Genomic DNA, 12469 nt, shown 5'->3' on the forward strand with positions numbered 1-12469 from the left:
CCTTGGGTTTTGGTATACTTGTGAAACCAGTCTGCAGGTGCTGAAATTTGAAGTATTTCAGCATTTCCGATTAGCTTAATGCATTAAATACCACCTTGATCGATCCTGGGACATTTATTGGATAAAATTAGTTAATTTTTCTAATTTGTGTAAACCAAGATTATTGAAATCATTTTCACTGGCTCCCCCTCCTTCCTTTTCCTTGTACCCTTCCGTATAAATATTGCTCATCAAAATATTTGCATGTCACCAAATGGTAGTTTTGATCAAAATTGGAAGTTGCACAATTGTTAGCTGTGCAATGGAATTTCCATTATCTGGGATGTAATTGCATGTTGATTTCACATTATATTCATTTTTGGAATTGAGCCTTAAACATGATAGCGCTAACACCTCTGGTTACCCCCATTTTCTCCTTGTTACAATTCACTCACTCACAAAGGAAACATTCATTAAATTAGATTGTGTAAATCTTGATTTTGTTTCTCTGTTTCGGGACAATAAATGCGTCAAATCAAATTGTTGACACTTCAGCCTTTGTTTCCCCCTCTATTTTGAGGGCTCCCTCCACATTAGTGGATCTTGGAGGTAAAGCATGAACTTGTACTGATTCATTAAGTTTGATTTAATCTTCAGATATTTTGGGAGAATTTATTTTGAGATCCTCATGATATTGAGTGGTGCTCATCATTTTTGCATTGGCCATATCCTGTTATATTTTATTTATGAATTAGGTCTGTGGGTGTGATTGATTTGCCTATCGACTGTTATTCCTCTCAGTAAGGTTTTCCAATGGCAAATATTAAAACAGCGAATGGATGAAGTACAAAAATTGTTTCCTGCAGTCTGGTGCAAGAGTGCAAAGAACAATGGCCAAACTGTGGCTTATGAGAAAAGTTAAAAATAGTATTAGAAGCAAAAAAAGGCTTACAAATTGGCAAGAATAACTAATAACATGAAAATTGTGAACAGTTGAGAAGGCAGCAAATGCTGGTGAAGGGATTGATTAAGAAGGGAAAAAGAGTCTAAGAGTAACATAACTGAGTCCAAATGTTTCTGGGTGTGTGAAGAGAAAGAAATTTCTGAAAGCTAATGTGCGTCTCTTACAAGCAAATGGGGGAATTTATGATAGGGAGCAAAGAAATGGCTGAATAAATTCGTACTTCATTTCTGCTTTCACAAAGGACGACATGGGTAATGTGCCTGAAATGATGGGCAGCATAGTTTAATGAAAAGGAGGAACTGAAGTGGATCTGTATTAGTAGAGAAATGGTGTTGGAGAAATTGATAGGGTTGAAGGCTGATAAGCCCCCAGGGCCTGATCATCTATATCCAGAGCATTTGAGGAAGTTACCCTAGAAATACTGGATGCATTGGTGGTCATTTAAGAATCGTTGGACTTCAGAACAGTTCGTGCAGATTGGAGAATAGAGTGAAAACAAGGAATTATATACCAAGTCTGATGTTGGTAGTGGGGAGGGTATTAGAGTCCAAGGATTTTATAACCGAGTACTGAGAAAACCGTGCTAGAATCTGACACAATCAGCATTTATAAACAAAAGGGAAATTATACTTGACAAATCTACTGAAATTCTTGAAGAATGTAACTAGTAGAGTTGATGAGGGGAACCATTGGAAATGGTTTAATTGGACTTTCAGAAAGCTTTTGCCAAAGTCAAATGGTTCAATGGAGAGTGCAGGAGAGATCCCAGGAGCAACATCAGACATACCTAAAGCTGAGGTGTCAACCTGGTGAAATGAGCAAATAGGACTACTTGCAGATCAAACCACATAAGCATCAGATGATGGACAGAGCAAAGTGATCCCAAAGCAACAGATCGGATTGTAGCTCTGTAGTCCTGCCAGATCCAGTCATGAATGGTGGTGGATAATGAAACAACGCACTGGAGGAGGCGGCTCCACAAATATCCCCAGCTTCAATGGTGGGAGACCCCAGCACATCAGTGCGAAAGATAAAGCTGGAGTATTTGCAGCAGTGTACAGTCGGGTGTGGCTGATCCAGCTTGGCCTCCTGCAGTGATCCCCAATAATCAGTCTTTAGCCAATTTGATTCACTCTGTGATATCACGAAATGGTTGGAGGCACTGGATCTCGCAAAGGCTACGGGCCCTAACAACCTTCTGGCAATAGTACTGAAGACTTCTGCTGCAGAACTTGTTGCACCCCTACCAAACTGTTATAATACTGGCATGTTACCCAGTGGTGTGAAAAATTGCCCAGTATGTCCTGCTCACAAAAAGGAGCAGGCATCCAACCTGGCCAGTTACTGCCCTGTGAGTTTTCTCTCCATCATCAATAAAGTAATGAAATTATCATCGACAGTGCTAAGAAGCAGCACCTACTCAGATTTATGCTGTTCACTGCACAGTTTGGATTCAGTCAAGACCTTGAATCAAGCATGAACAAAACAGCTGAATTAGTGAGGTCAGTGTGTCAGCCCTTGACATCAAGGCTGCATTCAACCAAGTGTGGCATCAGGGAGCCCGAGCGAAACTGGAACCATTAGGTATCCAGGGCCAAACTCTCCGGTGGTTGGAGTCAGTACCTAAAACACAAAAAGGTGATTATGGTTATTGGAGGTTCAGTCATCTCACCTACAGGAGTTCCTCTGTATGGTGTCCTAGGCCCAACCATCTTCAGCCTTGATGTTGTCCAGATTTGGTTGCATTTGAACATGGGTTGTTTTAGTATCTGTGGAATCATCAATGGTGCTGGATGTTGTGCAACCATCGGTGAGCATCCATTGGATGTTTTCAAAGAAACCTCTAAAATTGTAACAGCCTATACTGGTTAGATGCAGGAAGATTGCCCCTGATGGTGGGAGGTCCAGAACCAGGGATCGTAGTGTAAGAATAAATGGTAAATCTTTTAGAACCGAAATGAGGAAAGATTTCTTCACCAGTGTGGTGAACCTGTGGAATTGACCACCATAGTAAGTGGTTGAGACCAAAACAAGTTTTCAAGATCAGATATAGCTCTTTTGGCTATCAAAGGATATGGGTGGAGATTGATCAGCCATGATCCTAATATATTGCGGACTAGGCTCAAGGGGTTGAATGACCAACTTCTGCTCCTATCTTTGTTTTCCGTCAGGTGCCCCCCAAATTTAAGTTTTTGAACTAGCACTTTAGAAATTGCTGATTGTACATTGCTACTTCAAAAATTGAAATTTCAATGAACTTCATAAATATGGCTGAGGGATTTTTTAAAAAATGTTACTGGCGCTTGTATGGTTTGTTTGCTTTTTAAAAGTAGTCAGTGTAACTTGGAATACGTTATATAAATATGTGCAGTTGAAGTGAATATTTAGACTCAAGTTGATAACTTCAACACAAAGCTCTGAAATAGATTTTGAAAGTGTCTTGCATTGCTTTTTCAAAACTGTGTACTCAGAGCAATTTCATATTTTAAGCTGGTGATGTGAGCTGCACTGATCAAAAATTGGTATCCCGGGAGTAGAGACCTAGTCCTTACTTGACTGTGGTGCTGTTAAAAGAAGATTGAATGTAAAATGATGAGGCTAATGGCGCTCATGTTTTAGCCATGAGTGGTTTAATCCTGAGTCTGAAGTTGCCTACCCATTTACTGGTGGATTGTGCAGACTTGATTCAAACAGATTTTCATCAACTGTATTTTACTTGAGTAGCAGGAAACTAAATGGAGCTATGTATATAATTCACTTATTTTTCTTTTGTTCATAACATATGTTCTCACCTTTATAAGTTGGTAAATAATTTGGAGAGCAACCCACAGAATGCAAGTGTCAAGTTTTTGTTGTAATTTGTGGTTTGAATGGATTTCCTTTCGATGTTCAAAATTGGTTGGTATTAAGGTGTAATGTAAAGAGTTTTGTGGTACCTCTTCATAGGTCAACAGATTGGGTAATTTCGCATGTGTAACTTATGGTGGAATATCAGAGCTGTATCACTTAAAAGCAAGCTATATCCCTGGGTGTTTTTCAAGTATCTTTATAACTGGGAAGGCAATGGCCAGTGGTATTATCGCTGGACTGTTAATTCAGAGACCCAGGTAATGTCCTGGGTACCCAGGTTTGAATCCCACCATGATGGTGGAATTTGATTTTAATAAACATTTGGAATTAATCTAATAACCACGAATCTGTTGTCAACTATTGGAAAAACCCATCTGGTTCCCGAATGTCCCTTAGGGAAGAAAGCATCCTTAACTGGTCTGACCAATATGTGACTCCATACCCATAGCAATGCTGTTGATTGTTAATTGATTTCTGGGCAATTAGGAATGAGCAACAAATGCTTTCCTAGCCAGTGATGCCCTCCTGTGAATGATTGTTCAAATGCAGAAGCTAAATGGCTGATTTTCTAATTGGATGTTTCACTGTTTATAGAGTCATAGAGATGTACAGCATGGCAACAGACCCTTCAGTTCAACCCGTCCATGCCAATCAAATATCCAAACCCAATCTAGTCCCACCTGTCAGCACCCTGCCCATATCCCTCCAAACCCTTCCTATTCATATACTCATCCAGATGCCTCTTAAATGTTGCAATTGTACCAGCCTCCACCACATCCGCTGGCAGCTAATTCCATACCCGTACCACCCTCTGCGGGAAAACGTTGCCCCTTAGGTCTCTTTTATATCTTTCCTCTCTCACCCTAAACCTATGCCCTCTAGTTCTGGACCCCCCTGACCCCAGGGAAAAGACTTTTGTCTATTTATCCTATCCATGCCCCTCATAAGTTTGTAAACCTCTATAAGGTCACCCCTCAGCCTCCGCTCCAGGGAAAACAGCCCCAGCCTGTTCAGCCTCTCCCTGTGGCTCAGATCCTTCACCCTGGCAATATCTTTGTAAATCTTTTTTGAACCCTTTCAAGTTTCACAACATCTTTCCAATAGGAAGGAGACCAGAATTGCACACAATATTCCAACAGTGGCCTAACCAATGTCCTGTACAGCTGCAACATGACCTCCCAACTTCTGTACTCAATACTCTGATTAATAAAGGAAAGCATGCCAAATGCCGCCTTCACTATCCTATCTACCTGCGACTCCACTTTCAAGGAGCTATGAACCTGCACTCCAAGGTCTCTTTGTTCAGCAAGACTCCCTAGGACCTTACCATTAAGTGTATAAGTCCTGCTAAGATTTGCTTTCCCAAAATGCAGCACCTCGCATTTATCTGAATTAAACTCCACCTGCCACGTCTCAGCCCATTGGCCCACCTGGTCCAGATCTTGTTGTAATATGAGGTAACCCTCTTTACTGTCCACTACACCTCCAATTTTGGTGTCATCTGCAAACTTAGTAACTGTACCTCTTAAGCTCACATCCAAATCCTTTATGTAAATGACAAAATGTAGAGGGCCCAGCAACGATCCTTGTGGCACTCCACTGGTCACAGGCCTCCAGTCTAAAAAACAACCCTCCACCACCACCCTGTCTTCTACCTTTGAGCCAGTTCTGTATCCAAATCCCTGTATTCCATGAGATCTCACCTTGCTAATGAGTCGCCCATAGGGAACCTTGTCGAACGCCTTACTGAAGTCCATGTAGATCACATCTACTGCTCTGCCCTCATCAATCTTCTTTGTTACTACTTCAAAAAACTCAAATCAAGTTTGTGAGACATGATTTCCCACGCACAAAGCCATGTTGACTATCCCGAATCAGTCCTTGCCTTTCCAAATACATGTACATCCTGTCCCTCAGGATTCCCTCCAACAACTTGCCCACCACTGAGGTCAGGCTCACCAGTCTGTAGTTCCCTGGCTTGTCTTTACCGCCCTTCTTAAACACTGGCACCACATTTGCCAACCTCCAGTCTTCCAGCACCTCACCTGTGACTATCGATGATACAAATATCTCAACAAGAGGCCCAGCAATCAGTTCACTAGCTTCCCACAGAGTTCTCGGGTACACCTGATCAGGTCCTGGGGATTTATCCACCTTCATCCGTTGCAAGACATCCAGCACTTCCTCCTCTATAATCTGGACATTTTGCAAGATGTCACCATCTATTTCCCTGCAGTCTATATCTTCCATATCCCTTTCCACAGTAAATACTGATGCAAAATATTCATTTAGTATCTCCCCCATTTTCTGTGGCTCCACACAAAGGTCGCCTTGCTGATCTTTGAGGGGCCCTATTCTCTCCCTTGTTACCCTTTTGTCCTTAATATATTTGTAAATACCCTTTGGATTCTCCTTAATTCTATTTGCCAAAGCTATCTCATGTCCCAGTTTTGCCCTCCTGATTTCCCTCTTAAGTATACTCCTACTTCCTTTATACTCTTCTAAGGATTCACTCGATCTATCCTGTCTATACCTGACATATGCTTCCTTCTTTTTCTTAACCAAACCCTCAATTTCATTAGTCATCCAGCATTCCCTATACCTACCAGCCTTCCCTTTCACCCTGACAGCAATATACTTTCTCTGGATTCTTGCTATCTCATTTCTGAAGGCTTCCCATTTTCCAGCCGTCACTTTACCTGCGAACATCTGCCTCCAATCAGCTTTTGAAAGTTCTTGCTTAATACCTTTAAAATTGGCCTTTCTCCAATTTAGAACTTCAACTTTTAGATCTGTCTATCCTTTTCCATCACTATTTTAAAACGAATAGAATTATGGTAGCTGGCCCCAAAGTGCTCCCCCACTGACACCTCAGTCACCTGCCCTGCCTTATTTCCCAAGAGTAGATCAAGTTTTGCACCTTCTCTAGTAGGTACATCCACATACTGAGTCAGAAAATTGTCTTGTACATACTTAAGAAATTCCTCTCCATCTAAACCTTTAACACTATGGCAGTCCCAGTCGATGTTTGGAAAGGTAAAATCCCCTACCATAACTACCTTATTATTCTTACAGACAGCTGAGATCTCCTTACAAGTTTGTTTCTCAAGCTTAAAGCATTTCTAAATGGTAGTGCTGCATCAAATTGTTTATCGAACTAGATGTGTTTTCGATCAACGTACAATTTTTGACATTATAACTATCCATTTAAGAGTTGAGTTCTTGGTTAGGTAAGTAGTTTTGAGATTTTTTGCAATTTCCAATTTCTTCAGGAATTAACATTCCGAAGGCAGCTATGTCAGAAAGGAAATTAACATGTCTTAAATAGAATAGCTTGCAAATGTCACAACACTACCGTAAATCAGATGATTTGAGTTGTAATTATTGCAATAAACTGCCATAATGAGAATCCCTACAGTGTGAAAACAGGCCATTTGGTCCTACAAGTCCGCACCGGCCCTCTGGAGAGTAACCCACCCAACCCATTCCCCTCCCCTATTACTCTTACATTTACCCCTGACTAATGCATCTAACCTACACATCTCTGAACACTATGGGCAATTTAGCATGACTGATTCACCTAATCTGCACAAGTTTGGATTATGGGAAGAAACCTGTGCACAAAGAGGAAACCCACACAGATATGGGAAGAATGTGCAAACTCCAAACAGACAGTTGCCCAAGGCTGGAATTGAATTCTGGCGCTGTGAGGCAGCAGTGCTAACCACTAAGCTGCATTTGAATAGAATATAGTTAATCAAGTAATTTTTAAAGTAAAAAAGCAAATTGGAAGCATTGTTGATTTTCCAACATTCTTTGATGTAAGCCACTATTGTAAGGATAGGTTTAAAAATTAAGAATGTTTAATGTTATTGCTTTATTCCGACTTTGTGTTACAAATTGTAATATACTTTTGAAGCTACTCCTCAATTAGCTTTGTTGTTAATACTATTGGAAGAAAAGGATAAAGAGGCAAAGAAATGTTTTTGTTGCAAAATTGAATGTGATTGCTTCCATTGAATAAGTGCAGTATTCTAGTGGTGTTGCTTGTTTCCATGTAATGTCTGATTTACTGCTGGGCGATATCTTAAATTTTGTTGTGTCTCTTGCTGTATTAATTTTAACAAAATGGTGGGTGCTATACCTAGTTTTAAATCGGTGTGGTCAAAAATAGTGCCTCATGGAATGGGTCTGTCAAATGACCGAAAAAGAATTGTCACTGAGTCAACATTTGTGAAGAGGACAGATAGGATGTACCCTTTCTCAGCCACCTTTTGTCAGTATTCAGAAAACTGGAATGTTCATCGGTCCAGATGATTTTTGCATTTTTTCCAGCCCTTTGCTATAAAACAGTGTTCACAGAGCTTTGTAATAATGGCTGTTAGCTTCCTCCACTGTTTGAATCATGTCTGGCATAGATAAAGCCCCACTGCAAGGGACAGTGTGGGAAAGTTCAGTGAACAGTGACATTTTGTTTTCTAATTCTAAATTACTACTTAATTCAAGTAAGATGATAAAAACTCTTTTTGGATTGTGCACTTCTTTCAGATTTAATCCTTTCGGTGTACTTTTTAAAAATTCAGTGCTGGTCTATTGTGTTGAAGTCTTTTTTTTATTAAATTGCTGATCATTGTGCCCTATTTTCTACTTTAAGCTGAAGTAATTTGAAAGCAACTTGATTTGTCCTCATGCAATCATGACATGTTATGGTAATACAGTATATCTTAAACTAACAAGAGGAAACTTTAGGTTAGCATTGGTAGTTTTGCTTTTGTGTATATTGTCACAGCACTGGCTCTTCTCTCTCCAGCAGATCTTCTGTCTGTAAACTTCAAACAGTTTTATTTCGGCTTTCTTGTGTAAGATCAAATGTAATTTAGGAGACTTTTTCCATCTATTCTGACCAAGACTCTCTGGTTCAGAAGAAGGTCGATCCTATGTCTAATCCTAGATACTACGCAGTAAGCACAAAAATGCACTGCCAAGGTGGTCAAAAAAAATTGCACAAATTAAAACTTCGATAGCTCAATGAAAAATTCATGCCTTTCAGTGTTTGGAAACTGAAAAGTGATAAGATTTTTCAGGTGTTCACAAGTTATGACAGAGGCTGGAGACCATCACTCTAATCCAATTATTCCATTGGTCACGACATAAAATTAAAATACTTTTTCCAGGTATCAAGTTGATGAATTAAATAAAATTCGAAAGAACTGAAGATGCTATAAATCAGAAATAAAAACAGAAATTGCTGGAAAAGCTCTGCAGGTCTGGCAGCATCTGTGGCGAGAAATCAGAGTTAACATTTTTAGATTGACTGTTCCTTCCTGTACTTGAAGGGTCACTGGTCCTGAAACTCATTTCTCCCCACAGATGCTGTCAGACATGAACTTTTCCAGCAATTTCTGTTCTTGAGACCAATTAAAAACCTTGCCTATTTGGCAGATCTTGTTTAAAACACTATCAGTTTTTTTTTAATAAGCATAGTGATTGATTGATTGAACTCTGATCACTGCTCGCTTCCAGCATAAACTGTGCGACAGCTGCGCACTCTGCTTCACAGAAATTGGCTCAACCCATCCATTCCTGACTGCGCACATCAGGCTGATGGTTTTTCTATCCATCGTGTGGACCGTACAGCATCTTCTGGTAAAGCAAAGGGTTGTGGTGGGGTTTGCTTTTTAATCAACAACTTGTGGTACACGGACATTGCAACGCTGGGCAGCCTTTGCTCCCCAAACCTGGAATTCCTCACCATCAAATGCCGCCCCTTCTATCTATCATGGGAATGTATCGTTACTATACTAACTGCTGTGTACATACTGTCTGGATGTGCTGTACTCCTCCACTAACACCCAGGGGACAGAACACCACGAGGGCCTGATTATTGTAACTGGTGACTTCAATCAAGCCAATTTAAGGAAGGTTGCCTAAGTACAACCAGAACATTACCTGCCTCGCCAGGTGCCTGAACATTTTAGACCACTGTGAAAGATGCCTACTGCTCCCCTTATTTCAGGAACTCTGACCACAATGCCATGTTTCTTCTCCCAACTTGCAGGCGACCCCCCCCGCCTCGTGGGTAAAGGTCCAGTGCTGGTCGGAAGAAGCAGAGGATCAACTCTGGTGCTATCTGAATTAGTTGTTTGGGACATGTTCAAACAGTCCGCAGGTACCTTGGACGAGTACGCCACTACTGTGCAAGTGTGTGGAGGACTGCATACCGAGGAAGTCAATCTGGTTGTTCCCCAACAGGAAACCCTGGATGAATCAGGACATACAGAATATGCTGAAAATCAGCTGTGAGGCCTTTAGATCAGGAGCTGAAAAATGTGTTGCTGGAAAAATGCAGCAGGTCAGGCAGCATCCAAGGAGCAGGAGAATAAGCCCTTTTTCAGGAATGAGGAGGGTGTGCCAAGCAGGCTAAGATAAAAGGTAGGGAGGAGGGACTTGGGGGAGGGGCGTTGGGAATGCGAAAGGTGGAAGGAGGTTACGGTGAGGGTGACAGACCAGAGGGGGTGGGGCGGAGAGGTCAGGAAGAAGATTGCAGGTCAAGAAGGGGGTGCTGAGTCTGAGGGTTGGGACTGAGATAAGGTGGGGGTGGGGAGGGGAAATGAGGAAGCTGAAGAAATCCATAATTCATCTCTCGTGGTTGGAGGGTTCCTAGGCGGAAGGTGAGGCGCTCTTCCTCCAGGCGTTGTGTTACCATGGTCTGGCGATGGAGATCAGGAGACCCACTCAAATATAAGGAATCCAAGTATGACCTCAACAGAGCCCTTCAGACAGCTAAGGGCCAATACTGATCCAAACTAAAGACCCAAACAGACACCCGGCGACTATGGCAAGGACTGAATAACATCACCAGTTCTAAAAAGAGACAGTGCAAGATAGCATTCGATGATACGTCCCTCTCAGATCGTCTCAACATCTTCTATGCTCACTTTGATAGAATTTTGGCGGAGAGGTAACACCTATTCTGACAAGTCCCCTGACAAACCTGTCCCGACAGTCGCTGTATTAGAGGTCAGATTAGTTTTCCTTCATGTGAATCCAAGAAAAGTGATCGGACAGACTGAGTACCAGGCCATGCACTCTGAGCATGTGCAGATCAACTGGCAGAGGTCTTCTCTGACATCTTCAACCTCTCCCTTCCTGTTTCAAGAGGACAAACATCATCCCTGTGCCTAAGAAGGTTCATGCAGCATGTCTCAATGATTTCTGCCCAGTGGCCCTACCTTCAGTGGTCATGAAATATTTTGAAAGGCTGGTCATGGCATTATTCAACTCCTCCCTCACTCCTACTCTTGACCCACTCCAAATTGCCTGTCGGATCAAAAGGTCCACGTCAGATGCCCTTCACTCGTTCCTAGAACATCTTGACACCAAGAACAGCTCCATAATAATCCTACTCATTGACTCCAGTTAAGCCTTCAGCACTAGTATCCCCTTGAGACTGATTGATTGATTACTAACCTTAGTGATCTCGGTTTAAGCCTCACTCTCCAACTGGATCCTCAGTTTCCTGACCCACAGACCACAATCAGTGAAGATTGGAGACAATATTTCATCCTCACTAACACTCAACCAGGGGTGCGTAATCAGCCTCCTACTGTACTCGTTGTATACCCATGACTGCGTCACCAAATACCAGACAAATGCCATTTACAAGTTCGCTGATGATACCACCATAGTCATTCGAATCTCATATGGCCACGGAACAGACGACAGACAGGAGGTGGAAGACCTGGAAAAATGGTTCATTGAGAACAACCTCACTCTCGATGCCGATAAAATCAAGGAATCATTGACTTTTTGGCAGGATGTTACTCATGTCTCCCTAAACGTTAACAGCACAGAGTTGGAACGAGTGGAGAGTGTCAAGCTCCTGGGACTGGTTATCCTAACTAGCTTTCTTGGACTCTTCATGTGGACACACTGGTTGCAATGATGCAACAACATCTCTTCCTCAGGCAGCCCAGGAAATTTGGTATGATGGTGAAAATCCTTGTCAACTTTTATAAGTATGCCATCGAGAGCATTCTGTCAGGATGTATCACTACCTGGTATGGCAACTGTACCATTCCAGATCAGAGACAGTTACAGAATGGTGAACTCAGCCCGGACAAGCACAAAGGTCAACCTCCCATCTATAGAATTCATCTCCCAGGCCTACAGCCAGCATTTTCAAAGATCCATCCCACCCTTGCAATGCTTTTCTACAATCTCTCTCATCAAGAAGAAGGTACAGAAGCCTGAGCACACGTACCAGCCAGTTTCAAAACAGTTTCAACCCTACTGTTGTGAGCCCATTCAATTTTCTAACAAACTCTTAGCATTCGCCTGCACCTATCAGTTACATAGCATGGATAAGTAAATGTGTGATCTGACTGTATTGCTCTCAAGGCAAAGCTTTTCACTGTGCCTCGGTACATGTGACAATAAATTCAATTCAGTTATTGTCAAATAAAATGTGTATAATAATTTGAATAATTATTGAAAATTATTCAATGATGCAATAATTCATCATTATACACAGTTAATAATATACACATGTCAATACTTATCCCTTTGTGTATATTCAAACACATTTATGTGCACAAATACACTTGCCCTTATTCTTCAGGAAAGAAGGGTGAGAAAATGGATTTCTCTGCAAAGATTTCCTTTCTGGAAAAAAAA

At 41.5% G+C, this 12469-nt stretch overlaps 1 protein-coding gene across 13 annotated transcripts in view; it reads left to right on the top strand.

The window, feature by feature from the left end:
* arvcfb (ARVCF delta catenin family member b) overlaps positions 1–12469 on the top strand; it is a 323925-nt gene that overhangs the window by 165340 nt on the left and 146116 nt on the right. The gene's annotated exons all lie outside the window — the stretch shown is intronic.

Source organism: Hemiscyllium ocellatum, chromosome 24 (genome assembly GCF_020745735.1).
Source record: "Hemiscyllium ocellatum isolate sHemOce1 chromosome 24, sHemOce1.pat.X.cur, whole genome shotgun sequence".
Classification (NCBI taxonomy): domain Eukaryota; kingdom Metazoa; phylum Chordata; class Chondrichthyes; order Orectolobiformes; family Hemiscylliidae; genus Hemiscyllium; species Hemiscyllium ocellatum.